The 17,461-nt window shown below is 38.3% G+C and overlaps 1 protein-coding gene across 2 annotated transcripts in view; it reads right to left on the bottom strand.

The window, feature by feature from the left end:
- The window catches only part of thrb (thyroid hormone receptor beta), a 149,130-nt gene extending 132,674 nt beyond the window's left edge, over nt 1–16,456 (bottom strand). The window contains exon 1 of one of the 2 annotated variants that reach the window (XM_050034638.1): nt 16,125–16,456. The gene's annotated coding sequence lies outside the window, so the exon portion shown is untranslated. The remainder of the gene's footprint in view (nt 1–16,124) is intronic. The other variant, XM_050034639.1, reaches the window with a different exon arrangement.
- Between the last annotated feature and the right edge of the window lie 1,005 nt (nt 16,457–17,461).

Genomic DNA, 17,461 nt, shown 5'->3' with positions numbered 1-17,461 from the left:
ATTGTTTAAAGTTTCAACAAGTTTCTTTTGGAGTGCGTGACACAAGTGTGTTTTGAAAACGACCGTGGACTGTCACCTGCTCAACACATCAGTACCTACTAAGGTACTGATGTGTTGAGTAATAGCCAATAATGTCAAAATATCATTTACAGACCGATTTAACAGACAATCACTGCTGCCCGACCCGCAGGTCCATTTGCGGGTCCCGCGGGTTAAGGGTTGACCCGCGCATCACTATTCAGCTCAGTCTATAAATGCTCCTACACAACAGTAAGGCTATAGACATTATATTCTATTCAGGCCGGCAGAACCAGCAGCGCATCGGCTCTACAGTGCACGGCACTGCTGATTAACAATTTTATTGCAGCACAGAGTGTCTGCCAGCAACCAATTACTTGCAGAGGCTTCCTACAACTTGTTTCAATGGTTCCGATTTGATCAGAAGACAAATTAAATAGGATGACTAGCCAATGTGAAAATCAAAAGAAAGCATAGAGTAATGTACTAAAGGAGACTGTTGTGCCATCACATCTTTTTGTGGTTTGAGAGCAAAGATCCGGTCGCCGCTGTGCAAAACGCAATATAATTAGGTCCGAAAAAACCCCGGAGGAGTGCTTCGCAAGGAGTCTTTGAAAGGAGCCGAGCCTGGCGTAAAACCGGAGAGAGCAGGCAGCACGGCCACAGCACGCACCCTGTTCGTTTCTGCTGCTGGTTGAAATCTGTACTCGCACAGCGTGCTGAATGATTTATTTTGCTGGCACAAAACTATTTTTAGTCGCAAATGCGAGTAAAATGCTCGCACGTTGAGCTCTGTGGAAAACAAATCACTGCCAACAAGTAAAAAGTCATAAATAATAACTTTCACTGCTCAAAGATACTCACATGTCTGGAAAACAAACCACTACAGCAGCATATTGAGTGCCAGGTGGCCAGCGCGCGCCGTTAAGCCCTTTTCACACAGAGCGTGCAAAGCGCAGACCTCCGCTGACGAACCCATTCATTGTGTATGTGCTACCGCCAGTGCGCGCCGTTATTGGACGGCGCATGGACACTCACAGAAAAGTGCCGCGAGAATAAAAAAAATCAAAGAAAGAAAGTCAGATTAAATATTCCTTCTGCAACAATTTTAAGACCTTTGAGTAATGAATTTAAGACCAATTTAAGACATTTCTAATGAATTTAAGACATTTTCAGGCCTTACTTTTAGATACATGAATTTAAGACTTCTTAAGACTTTTCAAGGATCCGCGGGTACCCTGGTGTGTGACTGTGTGTGTCTGTGTGTGTGTGTGTTTATATGTGTGTGGTCCATCTCCTCCTAAATATATGAATAGCAAAATGTTTAGAATTGCAGAAAAGTTGTCATTGAGCGAAATGACTTCATATCATCACATTATATTTACAGTATGTCGATCTGTTTCTGGTAAGGCCTCGTGGTTGGGATTACTGTATATGCTGAGAAATAAAGTAAAGCATTCTCGTGTGGCAGCCAAATCAATTCAACGGATGCATTTATTTGTATTGATGCATCAAGCCAATATATTGGATCTGTCTTGGTGCCAGTACAGACCCTATTAAGTGGGCAGGGCGAGAGCGTAGCATCAAATTCTGGGCCCTTTGCATGAGCAGTCTGAGAGTAATCACCCTTCCTCTCTTGATCCATGTCTCTCTCACACACCTTCTGATCTATTTATTTATTTTTACAATCTTTCCCTTTGCTTTCTTTCTTTCTTTTCTTTTTTGGAACCAGATTTCCCTGTCTTGGGGAAAAACACGACAGCACGAGAAGTCATTTAGCTTTAGCTGTGTTTAGAGACAAATCCTCATGCAGGGGCGGACTAAACCATTTGTTGCCTTTAAGGGGTGAGAGGGGCGTCAGAGAGCCCCCACTAAAGTTCAATCGTTTAACTGATTTATTCAGCAGAAATAAAAAATGTCAGTGTTTTTTTTTAATGGGCTTTTGATTAGGTGCTTGAAATAAGGTCTGTGGTTCACACAAGTCTAATGGCCAATCACACCAGGATAGTCTGGGGGAAATTTCACACCTTCATTTGGTTCGGTTCACTTTCACACTGCACTATTTAAAGTGGACCAAACCGCCTGGACAACGTCACACAGTTACAACAGCTGCTCGTTTGGGGGCGGTATTGCCATTGACCACTGACCAGGAAGAAAAAAGCCCGAGGAAGAAGAAAACCCGGCTCATCGATTGGCCGGGAAATCCATCGCCTTCAGCTGGCTTGGTCACCACAAAAACACCAAACATCAAAATACACTGCGCTCAACGTCACTTCCTCTCTTTGGTTCACTTCCTCTCTTTGGTCCGTTAGCATTTAACACTGTAAGCGAACCGCACCAGGGTTCACTTGCAAGTGAACTGAGACTCCCAGTTTTCAAGGGGATCAGGGTTTGCTCGTTCAAATGAGTTCAAATGAGCATTCACACCACTCCAAATGAACCGAACTATTCGAGGAAGCAGACCAGGGCTTCTTTAAAGTGGACCAAATAGCACCAGTGTGAATGTGTCCTAAGGGATTTTCACGTTTTGTTCTACGTCATAAAATCTGTCAGTAAATACCCCACTGTAAATTTTATGCTACTGAATGTCTTTAAAAAGTCGGTTATTAACAAGTGGCTGAGCGAGACAACAGAATGTCATCACGCTGAACACGCCTTAACAGCCTTATTGTGGTGATGTTAGGTCATGCGACTGTGGTTTCATTTCACATCTTTTAAACTCTCTTTGCCCAGCTTGTAAGTTTCCCATCAAAATATTTTCTCCAAGCCCAAGCTGAGACAACGCTGATGACATCATTTCTCAGTCTTGTCAAAGCTCCTGCAGAGTCACAGAAGACATTATATAACCGCCTTCAAAAACAGAGCGGTGCTTCTCAAGACTAGGTTTAGGAATGTCGAAGCCCTGCCTTGCTGTTTACCTGTTGGCCTACCTGCACACCTGCTTGTTTATCTGAGAGCTGCCTGATTCAGTCCGCCAGTTGCCAGCTGTAATCCTGCCTTATTGACCGAGTGAACTGCCTTTTAAACTCAACCTGCTGCGTCCTGGTGTGAGCTTTTGGATCCCGTTACCTGCACCCTGTTACAGGAGCCCTCCCAGCAGATGTGATTTCATCTCACCAACAAAAGCTCGAGCTCACACGTGTAAAATGCATGAGAAGCTGATTACAGCCATTCAAAGCTTTTATCTGAGTGACTGCAGGAGTAGATTTCCCAACCGACCTCCCTCTCCTCCAGACCCACTGCTGGGAGGACAGAAATTCACTGGTGCCCATTACTGAATATTGCAACTGCAGGGGGCTGTGGGGTGAATTGCAATTGCAATTATGCAATCTAAACTTCCACTGTACCGTGATAGTCCATTTAACAACTAAATACTTCCACATGTGTCGGGGCGGAGGTTATGGTTTATTAATGGAATCAGGGGAACATGTACTCTGAGCAGTGGACATGACGTGAGATGTGCTATAAAATCTGGACAAGCTTTCACACTGTGGAGCCAAAAACTGACAAAAGGAAACAAGAAGTTATGAAAGGAGTCGAAAATATAACTGAGCACATTAATAAATCACACAAGTTAATTAAAGCTACAGAGGGTAACTTTTAGCAGCCGTACAGAAGGCTGATAATCTGCCTCCTCTCAGTGCTCCTAATGGCATTTACAAGAATCACAAAAACAACCAATCAGAGCCGCGAAGTCTCCAACACAGCTGTCAATCATGTGAGTGGCTGCTCGTGAACTGCGGCCAGCCTGTCAAACTGGGCGGGATCAATGCAGTAACAGATTTTTATTTGATCAGTGCGGCCTTGTTTGACAGTTTGACCACAGTTCGCCGTAGTGATTGACGTGATTGACAGCTGCTCTCTCTGAAAATGGCCTGTGATTGGCCGAAGTCTCCCGTCCTGGCCTAGATTTTCTCAACCCTGGAAACAGAGCCAAGCAGAGGGACAGACGTCTAGTGTTCTTTCAGACCGCTTGAATTACAGTATGCTCAAAGTTTATTATGGGATTTCTGCTCAATGATGCCAAAATTAAAACGTCTACTTCAGCTTTGAAAAAGTGGAATGGAAATAAAAAAGTATTTTTATTTATATAAATTTATTTTATATATTTATTTAATTTATTTTATATAGTATGTATCAGTTTATTATTCTATTCCAAATATGTATTTATATTTATATAAATTTATTTTATATATTTATTTATTTTATTTTATATATGTATCAGTTTCCCCAACTCTGACCTCCAAAATATTAATTCACTCCCACACTTTAAATCCTGGCTGAAAGCTCACCTGTTCAGGCTTTCCTACTCTCTTAAGCCTGAACAGATGTTTTGTTTATGTTTGTTTTGTTTGCTTTTTAAACAGATATTTGTTTGTTTGTTTGTTGTTAAATGTTAAATTATCTTGTACTTTGTATTTTTTTTGTATTTTACTCTGTAAGGCGACCATGAGTATCATGAAAGGCACCCAGAAATAAAATGTAGTATTATTATTATTATTATCATTATTAGTTTATTTTAAATATTTATTTACATTTATTTATATTTATATAGATTCATTTCATATATTTATTCATTTTATGTTATATATGTATCAGTTTATTAGTTTATTTTAAATATTTATTTATATTTATATAAATGCATTTATATATTTATTTATTTTCTTGTCTATATTATATATAAACATTTATTTATATTTATATAAATTTATTTTATATATTTATTTGTTTTATTTTATATATGTATCAGTTTATTAGTTTATTTTAAATATTTATTTATATTTATATAAATGCATTTTTTATACTTATTTATTTTCTTATATATATTATATATAAACATTTATTTATATTTATATAAATTTATTTTATATTTTATTTTATACATGTTTAAGTCTATTATTTTATTTCATATATTTATTATATTTATTTATTTGTTTATCATCTCCAATTATTTTATTTTAAGCTGATTAGTTTTCCTTTTTTTTGGCCGAAGGAACATTTTGATATTATTATCATCATTATTATTGTTATTATTATTATTAGAACTTCTTGGCTGACCTCTCTTCTTCTATTTTACAGGAAAATGTATTCGTATAAATTCATCTAATAACTGTATTTTAGCTAACTAGCTAAAGTTAACTTTCTTCCCAAAACTCCACCACCCAGTGAATAATATTGTTTGCTGTATTAAAATCACTCTATGAACTCTTGTATCAGGAGTCAAAGAATTTCAGCTGGAAACACATGTTAATTAGTTTACGCCAATTAGAAGTGCAAAGGCACCCCACACTGACTCTATGGATAATTAACATTTCCTTTCATTATTTAATGTGTAATTGCTTTGCAACACTATATTATTTATTGACATGTTCATTTACACGTTTGACTCATCTCATAACCTTTTCCTGCCCTCTTCAGTGCTCCACATCACACTGTGTAACAGCAATTTGGCCTTTCATAGCTTTTTCACTGTAAGATAAAAGTTTAATTTGTATTACTGTATGTATTCCTGCATCTGAATAGGCATGTAGGTTTTTGATCAGTAAAACAGGATAACATTTTGAGCATCAAACGTTTAATTTCGTGCATTCTGGTGAATTATTTTGCACCTTTGTGCATCAATTTGTGGTGTAAATGTCTTTAAACTTGTCATAAAGGTTCTCTGCTGCTTTCATGTTTTTATTGAGGAGACAAATGCACGTCCTAAATCCCCCAAAATTTACACCTGTGCCAGACAGACCACATTAACGAACCATACAGCCGACGACAGCATTTCATCATATGGATTAGAGTTTGTACACACATGTACATATAAAGGCACTGATATCGTACTTTCACAGGCTTTAGAACAGATCTGTGTTTGAGCTTCTCCAGAACCTCATTCTGTTTTAACACTGTTAAAACTCTCACTTTGGAATGTAACAAGATTCTCCCATAAGAACAATAAGTGAGTATGATGACAGGCGCGACTGCCTGTACTTGCATGCAAACACACACCTGCCAACTTACATAGCCGACGGCTTCATAAACTACAGCAGCGAGTGGAGCAGCAGTCCAGGAGCACTGGCTTTGGCTGTGCTTGTATCGTGAGCGAGAACTTTTATGGGTTCACAGGTTAAATACTTCTGATTCTAATGTTTTATTATATCCCACAATGTGAAGCTGCAAGCGCCTACAAAAAGCAGCACTATTGCAATTATAGGTGACATATATAGGTAATCCTCTCGTGCAACAAGTCTCACTCTGCTTCCATAATGTCCTTTACTCCTTCAGTGACGCATCGTATTGTAAGACGACATGTACATTTCCCAGCAGACTAGAAACTAGGGATGTAACGATTACCGATATTACGGTAAATCTCGGTTAATTTTTACACGGTAAGAATTACCGTTTATGTTTAAATTAATTGCATTATCGCGGTGGATTATCAGGATATGTAATAACAGCCTCATTCAAGTCTCATGATGCAGGCGCTGCGTGAATGCGTAGCATGTGTAAACACAAAGAATGAAAACATGGCGGAAGGTGGTGATAGCGGCACTCAGGACATTTCCCCTCCCAACTAAACGCACAAAGTCTGAGGTCTGGGCGTACTTTGGGTTTCTGAAGAATGCCGAGGGACAGCTGGTGGAGGACAACTATCCTGTGTGCAGAACATGCAGAAAGAAAGTTGCTGCGAAGGGTAGCAACACTACAAATCTGCTGGCTCATCTCCGTGACCATCATCCACAGCTTTACAGCCAATGCAAGTTATGCCATGGAAACGTCAGTTATTGTGTGAGGGACTTCGGTTTTACTAAGATTGTCATAATGTGTAACTCTCGACGTATACAGGACATTTAAGCCGTATGTGTCCTCCTAAACGGCGACTAGGTTTTCCGTTTTCGTTTAAGAGACTAGCTGAGTAGCTAATAGCCGTATTAGCAGCTATGTTGTTAACGTTAAGTGTTTCAAAATGAAACGGAGCTGAAAACACTGAGCGGAGCCGACAGAATATAAACCGACATAACGTAACGCTAATTGAGATCAACTATGATTGAATCACTATGATTATGGTTATTGTATGGCGAGCTAGAATCGATATAGACGGCCAGTTATGCTTTCTCGCCATAAGCTCAAGGAAACAACATAAAACGCTGCCGTGTTAACCTTTGACCGAGAGCATGCACTCCTTTTCTCATACAGGTAATCCTCTGACTCACATGCACACTTCTAATGTGTGAATTATTCTGTGTAATGATGACCATTGCCCTTAGGGTTTTTTTGGTTTCTCCTGCACATTTGTGATATCTATTCTATATATTGTATGTCTTTTGTTCTACTCTTGCATTGTTTTGTTTTATATATATTTTTCCTCTCGTGCTAATAAATAAATAATATATAAATTGTTTACATATTTTGCTGACTGTTAAAATGCACCAGACAAATAAGCTTTGCTCCTGTAATGTGTTTACATATTTTGTTAATTTAAAATAAAATTTTCTGTTGCTGTGCCAATCCCTTGCCCCTTTAATGTGAAAGTTTCATTTTAATATAAGATTTTGGCTGTTAACATTTTAGTATGATAAGGAAGTTACAAGATTTAGTGAAGTTATTTCAATGTATCTATTTTTTGGACATTTTACAGCGCTTAAAAAAATATCGCAATATTATCGTTTACCGTGATAATTTGGTCACTATAATCGAAATATCAAATTTTCCATTTCGTTACATCCCTACTAGAAACACATCTGAAACACTGCTGTTCATGGATTATTTAAAACAAACGGGACACATAATGGTGTCATTTCATTGCACTGTCATTTATCACTATATTAAAAAAAGCATGATGCATTATGGGTCTTACACATTAAAAGGAGTCCCTGTTGGCGTTGGCTTCAGCGTGGATTAAGTGCACATTAGACGGACTGTGCTTCGGTTACTTGCAGCTCATCAAGATGACTGACAAGATTTGGAGCAAAGGGAGGATGGGATGAAATGAGGGGCCACATTTAATTGTTTTGTGCCAAGACGTTATTAAAATCTTTATGAACCACTGTGGATACTTGTACTGATTATAATAACAGTGGGTGCATATTTCATAATGACATGTTTCTGAGATGTGACGGTTGGCGTGTACCGCACTGCCTATTTTGCAGTTGTCAAACTGAAGTTTTTGCAGGAAATGATCACATAATGACACGCGGCTCGCGGAGAAGCTCATTTCAATTTCATTTATTTCAGTGGATAAATGCGACTTTGAGCCTTACGGTGGGCGTGAGGGCTGAGACACAGTTGAAAAATATAATAACTTTTACTAAGACAAACCGTTGCTCCCCTGTCGAACTGCAAAAAGCACCGAGTGACCTCGAGATTATTCCTGTGTTCCTTTGTCTTTAGTTACACCTGTGCTGTTCTCCTCTGTGAGAAGGTCACAGTTAAATAGTCTCACTCCAGTATTCTAAAATCAAATTAATTGTTCAACAAATGTCTGTGGAAATTAATGGGAAAATGAATTTCACCAACTATTATTTATTCTTAAAACATTTTCATTAATTGTTTCCCGGGAATTATTATCATGATTGAATAATATGCCCATTGTTTTCTCTAATACCTTTTAATCACCTGGTCTATGAAACACCACAATAATATTCTACAGTATAATGTGATTGATCAGTCACTCTGGAATCAAAATAATTGCCATTTAATTTTCTAATTCACTAATTGTTGCAGCTCAACACAAAACAGCTGCACAGTACACGCTTGGCCTCATATAGGCCCACGTTAAGATTAATAAAGCCGCGAAAATAGACACAGTCTATTTAACTGATGAGTAGTTCTGTAAGAAAATATCAAAAGCAACTTTGGTGGTTTCCTATAATATTCCAGCATAAACAAAATACTGAACTCTATTGTAGAGATGAATGCAGCAGAACGACTTAAGACACAGTAGATTAAATACATACAAGCAGTGGCAAGGCCTGGGACGCCTGTACGTCCTCACAGGTGTTTCTGATTGGACCCCTGCTCAGGTTAAATTGTTGCATCCGTGCATGAATTATAAATTGTACCAAATGAAAAAAACAAACAATATTTTTATTGAGTAGTTTGTGTTTAGTTTCAAATGACTGCCCCATGTGTTAAAATAAAATACATTTTTGGCTCATTGCTAACAGGACGCAGCATTTATCTGCCGATATCCGCCTTGTTGACCGTCGTCTGCCTGTCAGCAAATAATATGATGCTCACAGTGGCCGATGTTTCTGTGTTGTGTCAGGTCAATTTTACACACAGGGCTCGAGACTAACAACGTCCTGTCGTCCCTTGGACAACAGAAATGTGTTTGAGAGAATGGATGCCTTAGAGACAAAAGAACACAGTAATCCCACTACCCTGTTTTTTCCGTGATAATGCAACATTGAGAACAACAAATCTGTGTTGACATCAGAAGGAGGAGAGCTAGTAAACGTTAGCTAGTAGCAGTTAGCAGTCGGTGGCTGGAACTAACAGAGGTTAAACTGAGATACGTTATGATGCATTCAAGCTCTATTCAGTAAAAAGTAGTGGTGGGGCGCGATTTAAAAAAATAATTTAATTAATTCGAGGCTCTGTAATTAATTAATCTCGATTAATCACATTTTTATTAAACAGCAATATTTGACACAATAAGCAAAGTTTTTCAATTCGAATAAATTTTGGTTGACGACTGAATCAATGAATAAACATATACGTGAACTTAAACAACAATAATGTTTATTTTTATCTATATTTATCTCTGCATTTTTCATCTGTCAACTACATTCACAGATTAGTGCAAACTCAAAGTGTAATATTATATTCAACATTTTAAGGCTTTTTGGCTCTGAACCTGTCTGTACCAGGACTGTCGTAGCTAATGTTAGCTCTGGTGTCCGCGCTCGCAGCAACATGTTTTGCATTGACGTGATACCGTAGGCCTGAAGTGCTGCGGTGGTAAGAAAACTCTTTGATGCACAATTTGCACACAACCACGCTCTTATCCAAGCTGCCATCTGCCCAACAAGCCAAGCAATGCGATTTTGTCTTCCATCACTGTTCACCACACTTTCTTGTGTCACATCACTCAATGCATCCTGTGCATCTTCTTCACGGCTGGCAAATGAAATTTAGGTGCAAATGAAATTTAGGTGCACTCCAGCCTACCAGGCTGGAGTGTGTGCATCAGTGTTACTGTGTGCCAGAAATTAGGGAACTAAGAAAGGTGCGATTAAAATATTTTTTTAATGCATTATTTTTTCTGTAATTAATTAACTGAAATTAACACGTTAAAGGCCAGCCCTAGTGAAAGTGTAACTTATCTTAAAATTAGTTAACTATAATGTTGAGTTACTTCTGTAAAATGTAGTTTCTGGTGAGAAACTTGAATCAATACACTTGTTTGATAAATTAATATTTTGATGTTTTCACAGCAATATAAACTGAAGACTCAAAAAAACAGCATGCGTATCAAAAAACAATAAATACTGTTTTCGGACTGAAGAACAAATACAGAAATACAACAAAAAAACAGGTCAGCACACCAGAAACTGCTCCTTTTGAAAATTTCGATCGCATCATCACATGTGACGTTTCAGGCACCAGCCCTCATCAGACATGAACGACATCAGGAGACACACCTCTATATGTACAACCAATGGTGGTCGCCCAGCAGATCATGTGATAACACATGTAGCTATACAGAAACAGAGTACAAAACTACACCAAAGGAATACAATTCATTTACAAAAATATGCATTTACAAAAATATATTAACAAAAAGTACATTTACAAAAAGGCCAACAGTGCCTCGAGTATCAACTTAACAAAGACGTCACAATGACATATAAATTCAAGGTGAAATTATAGGAGAAAATATTTTTAAACTTCATATATATATATTTTTTTAATAAAGGTGCCTCTAGTACTACAAAAATTGGTAATACTCAATTAGAAATACCACAGCAATGTAATAAACAAATCCAAAATGTCACATGTGGTGCTTTGATTAAAATTTCCTGTTTTTTGTTGTATTTTCACAGCTAAAAAAAAACAGATATTAGAGAGGTAAATCTAATATATTATCTATAATAAAAAGGCTTCTGAAGCAGTTATTTTAAAGATTATTCATGTGAAAGAATATATTAAAGGTTCTTTTTATAAATTTGTATGATTGAATTTGTGCTTATTCAAAAGACTGAATGGCTTTAAAACATTTCAGTTATTTTTTATAATGCAGATTTCTTTGTTTCCCTGGGGAATAAATAACAACAACAACAACAACAACAACAACAAAACATCCGTGTTGGCTACTGGCCAAATTGATATTTAAACATCAGCATAAGACAATAATTTTACCAGTACGTCCCAATAAATCAAGTCTTGTTTCTATAAATGAAATAAATGCTCCTAAATCAATTTGAAGAATTAATCCGAATCAATTAAATGCAATATGTTATTAATTAACAGAATAACAGGCCTGACATGGGCATAGACGTCACAAATGTAACCTGCACTATAACTCTGCTCACCCACTGTATGTGATCTGATGCCACTGCTCTCTGCTATTAGGAGTCAAGACTTGTTAAATCAAATGTACAACTGTCATTACAGGGGCGGGGCTTCCATCTAGCAGCTAACAGGTTCCAACAAATACACCAAAGCAACATGTACATAAATTACATTATTTAATAAAACCCGCTGTATGCAAACTGCAGTGATGCATGCTGCACTGTTGCAAACACGAGGACGCTTTGAGTTGAAGATGTCGACGCAGGTTTGGGAGAATACTGACGAAACAAAGTCTGAGTGTTACTCAGTCTGCTTCTGAATATAACATAGACGACATGTGATTAACATAATGTATCCCTGTGTGCCTTATTGTTCAGCCAACAGGGTTCTGACACCTTCTTAAACATCAGATCCAAGGACATTCCAGGCCCAATTCCTTCATGTTCAAGGCCCCAACATGGCATAGTGTGGGACACAGATCAAGGTTAATTGGTGTAACGACACTGAGAAATGTTATTATGCTTTGTTACAGTGAAGGCAGACGATATCAGAAGAACTTCAAAGCTCTGTCAATGACCCAAATCTATTTGGGTCGATCTTCAAAAAAGTTTCAAGGCCTTGATTAGAAAAAGAAGAAATAAGAAAACTCCTGCCTCCCTCTGCTTCATAAAATCACATTAGAATTAAAAGGTGACCTGAGCCCAACATGGCCACGATATAAAGGCCCAACTATATTTAATTCATTAGAATATTTAATTTAAAATTACTCTGCCATAATGATTTAAAACTACCTAATTTGCCGACAAATGGTTTTGATCTATCTCCAACAGGTCAGACTGAACAGGTGACGCTCTGCTCCCTGTTTGGGTCTGCACCCAGGGGACGCACACGGAGACAATCCCTGGCACTGACTCAGATACAGTTATACAATTCCTGTTCAAATCATCTGTGACTAGAGTTGGCTTGATTTCAGTTCTTGCTGGTCCGGACCGGTGTGCGAGCTTGACCCAGTTTGATTTTATGCAAGCAGGCATTTGTCATTATGACACTTTCTGGCAAATGAAAAAGGAGCCTACATCAGCAACCTGTGCCGAAGGCGTCACTGCACTGAATCCAACTCGTACTGCATTAATAAAAGGCATTATGACAATGTGATTAACATAATGTGTTTGTTTATAGATGGACTAACAGAGCCACTAATGTCTGACGGGCAATGAGCAATTTATTGCCAAAGCTGGCAACTTGAAGGAAAGGGGGAATCTGCATGATGCACGTTGTTTCTTTACTAAAAAGTTCATGTGTTTTTTGGGGTGACGAGATCAGCTGCCTTGGTGGCTGTGGTGCCTCCTCACGACTTGCTTCTGCTATGTATTTGGTGTTTATTGGTGTTTGGTGAACCAGCTTCGAGGTGCATTACCACATTACCACCAGAACTTTCAATTTCTCTGAGCTATTTCAGATTAGTAGGATTTGATAAGTATAAAAAACAAATCATTGTCTTTGAACAGTTGGTAGTTTTTGTGGGTTTATTCTTAATAGTCAACAGGTGTGTAATGACGTATAAAACTGTTTATTTCAATGTCTGAACATTTTTTTCAACATCAACACGGTCACTGTCTAAAGTCTGAAACTGTTCAAAACTTAATTTCAATGCCTGAACACAGCTGTGCAAAACAAAACTGCAAATATTTCTATTTATATATATTCTTGCGGACATTTCTAAAAGTCTTTTGTCGCTCTGTGTGAATTTGGAACAGTCTGTCACATTTCACATTTTAAGTCCAAATGTCCTCAAATTAATACTTTTTAATTAACAGCATCTTAGCTTGTTACTGTTGTTTACACGGGTCAAATTTGTGTGCAACATTAATATTATTAATTATAGATGTTATTAAGCACAAATAAGTTTAAACCCTAAAAAATCTGATCAGGAACCTTGCCCACTTTTGTGTTGACATCAGCTGCAGACTAAGTTAAGCAGAATGAAGTATAAGGTACAGCAAATCCAAATATGATCATTTTTTAAATTAATTTCTGAGCGCTGTATATTTACACATATTTATTTGAGCACCTACACTACGCCGAACGCTGCACGTTTGCTTTTTTCTGCTCAACAAGAGTTAAAAAATGACTTTACGACTTTAGGTAAAACTGCAGCAAATCATCACTATCCCTTTTTATTCAGTTGTCCAATCACAGTGGAGGAGGGGCAGGTCTAATACCACAAACACCAACCATCACATCGCTGAGCAACAACAACAATGGAGGAGAAATTAATACTGAACCAACACAGACCGGTCGGACCGTCCTCTCTTCCTACGTGCTTCAGCCTTCCCTTCATCCAGAGCAGGTGCTCCTGCATCAGAGCAACCACATGCAACTGAATTCTGCACCCTCATTGAGCTTCTGCATTTAACAGTTAACAAGTATTTAATTTGTTTTAAAACTGTGTCATCCTGGTCTTTTAAAAAAGCAACAGTGTACCCTGATAACAGCCGAACAATAAAGCTTAATTACAAGGCATTAAAATCAGAATAAATTAATTGATTTGCAAAAACAACAATATCATGCTGTTGAGCCACCTTTAATCACCACAGGGGAAACTGTTTCACCCCGACAGCCTTATTAACAATATCAAACCAGATATCAGACCAGATAGGAAGTATTCACACCCTATATTTGTGTCCCTCCTCGTGCACAAATCTTATCCTGCTCCTACAAATCCATACAGATGCCCTCTCAGTGGTCGACTCGCAGCCTGTGCAGCACCAGAATCTGTTTTGTGCTTTCCCAAATCTTTTGTCATCATTATACCTCCATACACAGGCTCCCAAAAAGAAGTGGGGAAAAAAAGGCATCTGGACGACCTTAAATACCCTCGGCTGAGAACCGATGCTGCGTTCACTAGCTCCTTGGAAACTCTCTCTTTGCATGATGTAAATATGAGTTGTCGTGCATTTGAGTGCTGGTTTGGGAATAAAACAAGGCAGTGTCGACGAAGTATCGAAGTGTTTACTGCGTTTATGCTGCTGCTTTAATGTGTGGAGGGAAATTAACGATTTGCACGAATCGAAACGTGTTTAAATGCAGCGATGTAGCATGGAGAAATATTCATATTCATATACTTTTAATATTTCTTTGACTTATTATTAAAGAAATCTATGAAATCCTAATGAAATCTGATGATGCTCGATGTCTGAAATGCTTTGTGTGCAGCTGCTGTGCATACATATGCAACATTTTAATATTTCTAGTCATTGCCTGCTTTTTTTTGCACCAAACAGAAAAAAATGCATTTATATATATGTTGTAAATATTACTTGCAACATTAGCTGATGTCATAGTTTCAATGCTATCCGCCCGTTGAGCCTCACATCTCGACACGCAGGATAAAAACTCCCACAGTCACCTTGCTGGATCGTTCATGCGCGACCACTCTATATTCTGACAGCCTTTGAAGGCATCATTTTATGCTCATAAGGTAACATGTCACCTATCACACTTCAAACTACAGCCAGGGAAAACATTACAGTTACTAATTATTTGCAAACAGGCCCAACTGACTTCACACTTCCTCACATTAATGCCTCATGTTTTGTCACATGAAGCATGAACACACAACTTCAGTTTGTGCAGTGTTGGTGACACACTGAGGTGTAATGTGCAGGAGTCCAACCTTTGAGGTCACTAATGCACTGTCAAAGTATTGCTTATTTTGCATGCCAGATGTTAATCGAGCGCCTCTGTGAAGTTGATGTTGCCAAAACGAAAGCAAAGGTTACATCAGAAACGGTGAGCTGGAATATATTTCCGACATATATTCCAGCCCACATGAAGTAAAAGTGAAGTAGAGCCTGTCAGAGGAGAATTATCATAAGCTGATAGGATGCCACAGGCTTTGAGGGACAAGATAACTTGGGCCCATAAACCAACTCCCTCAAGTCTTCATAAAAGCTAGCCCGGATACGTGTTGTTGTCTTGCACTGGCAGAACCTCAACATAATATCTGCCAATTTAATTTGCTCTCGCTTTGTGGTAAAATCAGCTTCATAAAACAACAGCTTTTTAGTGTGTTTTTTAATCATTACAACCCAGTGTTAAATTCGGCGTGGATAAAACACACCAGAAATATAATAAAACCTCAACTTTTATGATCAGCTCTTCTTTTATGCCTGCTATCTCACCAAAACAAAATACACCATCGTGGGCGTAGAGGAGCAGTGTCAAGCAATAATAAAGTTTAAATATCATAGTGATAAAGTGCTGCTTGCTGGATAAATTATACCCCGAATTGTCATTTAGACTGAAGTTATTCTGGAAAGGTCTAAGACATGTTCACCCAGGTGTGAACCGACCGCCGATTGGCAAGGAAGCACTGAATTGCAGGAATTTTGAATGTAGTTCGGCACATGTTATTCCCTCCATTGGCAATAAATAACACATTGGTGGTGATGTTAACAGCGTGAACATGTATATGAACATTTGGCTCAGCACGCGCAACGCACGGCCATCTAGCTGTTATTACTGTCAAGCACCCAGTTTTTGGAGAGGCTGTCATTGGCTAGACTGCTGTCAAAAATACCCAAAAAATGAAAACATACCGCATATGCAAGACGAGATCCTTTCCCAATATTATTTGGAGTCCCAGTGCCTGTGCATTCCTCCTCAACTGGAACCAGTGATGATCTCCGTCGGCTAAACTGAACGGGACACAGCGCCAGGGTTTAACCTAAAATGACCCGCGCTGGTGCAAATCAGGCGAGAGCTGCGCGCGTGTCTGCGTGTGCACTGTGTGAGTGTGTGCGTGTGTGTGTGTGAAGTGAGAGTAGTATGGGCTAACAGTGTCTGCGGCTACGAGAATCTGTGTCTCTGCACGCAAAAAACTTCAACATGGAGCCGAAAACAGACGTTAAAAAGCGGCACAGTAACGAAACTGACAATTGTAGCGCTCCGGCTGCTCGCTACGGGGGATCAGGGAGCTGAATCACGGGCAGGAACCGAACAAAATAAGCCTCGCCCTTATTACTAACTCCCAAGTTTTTTTTTTTTTTTTTTTTTTTTTTTTTACTATGGCGGTTGGGTGTTTTTACAGTAGGCCTGGTACATGAAGACAGGGCAGGAAACATAATGCTCAAACTTAGTGTGTGTGTGTGTGTGTGTTCAAGGAGAGCAGAGGAAAGATGTTGATCAAATTATTAATTATTATTTTCTATTATTGGCAACAAGTCTAAAAAAAAATCACTGTAGGCCTAGTGTTATTTAAATTAAATTAAAATAATATTAATTACAATTAAAATGTTTAACAATTCATATTTTTATTCTCATTATATATTAATTTTATTTTTACAGATTTTTCGAGATGGTCAGCGTGTGTGTGTATGGAAGCCAACAGCAGCCTTTACTGCAATAATTTTTTTTAATGCTGTTATCTGAAAATCACAACTTAATTATTATTATCATTATTTGCTATTCTGTTTTGCTCTATTATCCCAAGATGAAAAGATAATCACAGACAGGTTGTTTCCTCTGATTAGGCGACTCATATGAGATTATGAGAAGCAATGCCAGCACGCGTTAATGGCGTCTTGACACCTGTAGTGACCAGAGTTGGGTATAAGGCGTTACAAAGTAACAAGGCCTTGAGGTGTGTTGGTTTGTTGGACTTTGCCTCATCTCATTTCTTTTCTTTTTTGCTGTGTTTTTGACTCGTTAGATAAGCTTTTCCAAAGTAATGCGTTAGAGTACTTTGATTACTTTTTGCAGTAACGAGTAACCTAACACGTTAGTTTGCTGTTTGAGTAATCAAATACTTAAGTACATTTTCAAACAAGACATCAGTTACTTCCGTTACTTTTAGAACGCTGGTCCTTCAGCTCCAAAACAGCAACGGCTGTCGTTTGGTTCTAATAACGGAGATAACGTTAAACCTATCAGTCTG

This window comes from Epinephelus moara, chromosome 22 (genome assembly GCF_006386435.1).
Source record: "Epinephelus moara isolate mb chromosome 22, YSFRI_EMoa_1.0, whole genome shotgun sequence".
Classification (NCBI taxonomy): domain Eukaryota; kingdom Metazoa; phylum Chordata; class Actinopteri; order Perciformes; family Serranidae; genus Epinephelus; species Epinephelus moara.
Note: the sequence above shows the minus strand (reverse complement) of the source record. Positions and strands in the feature narration are given on the sequence as shown.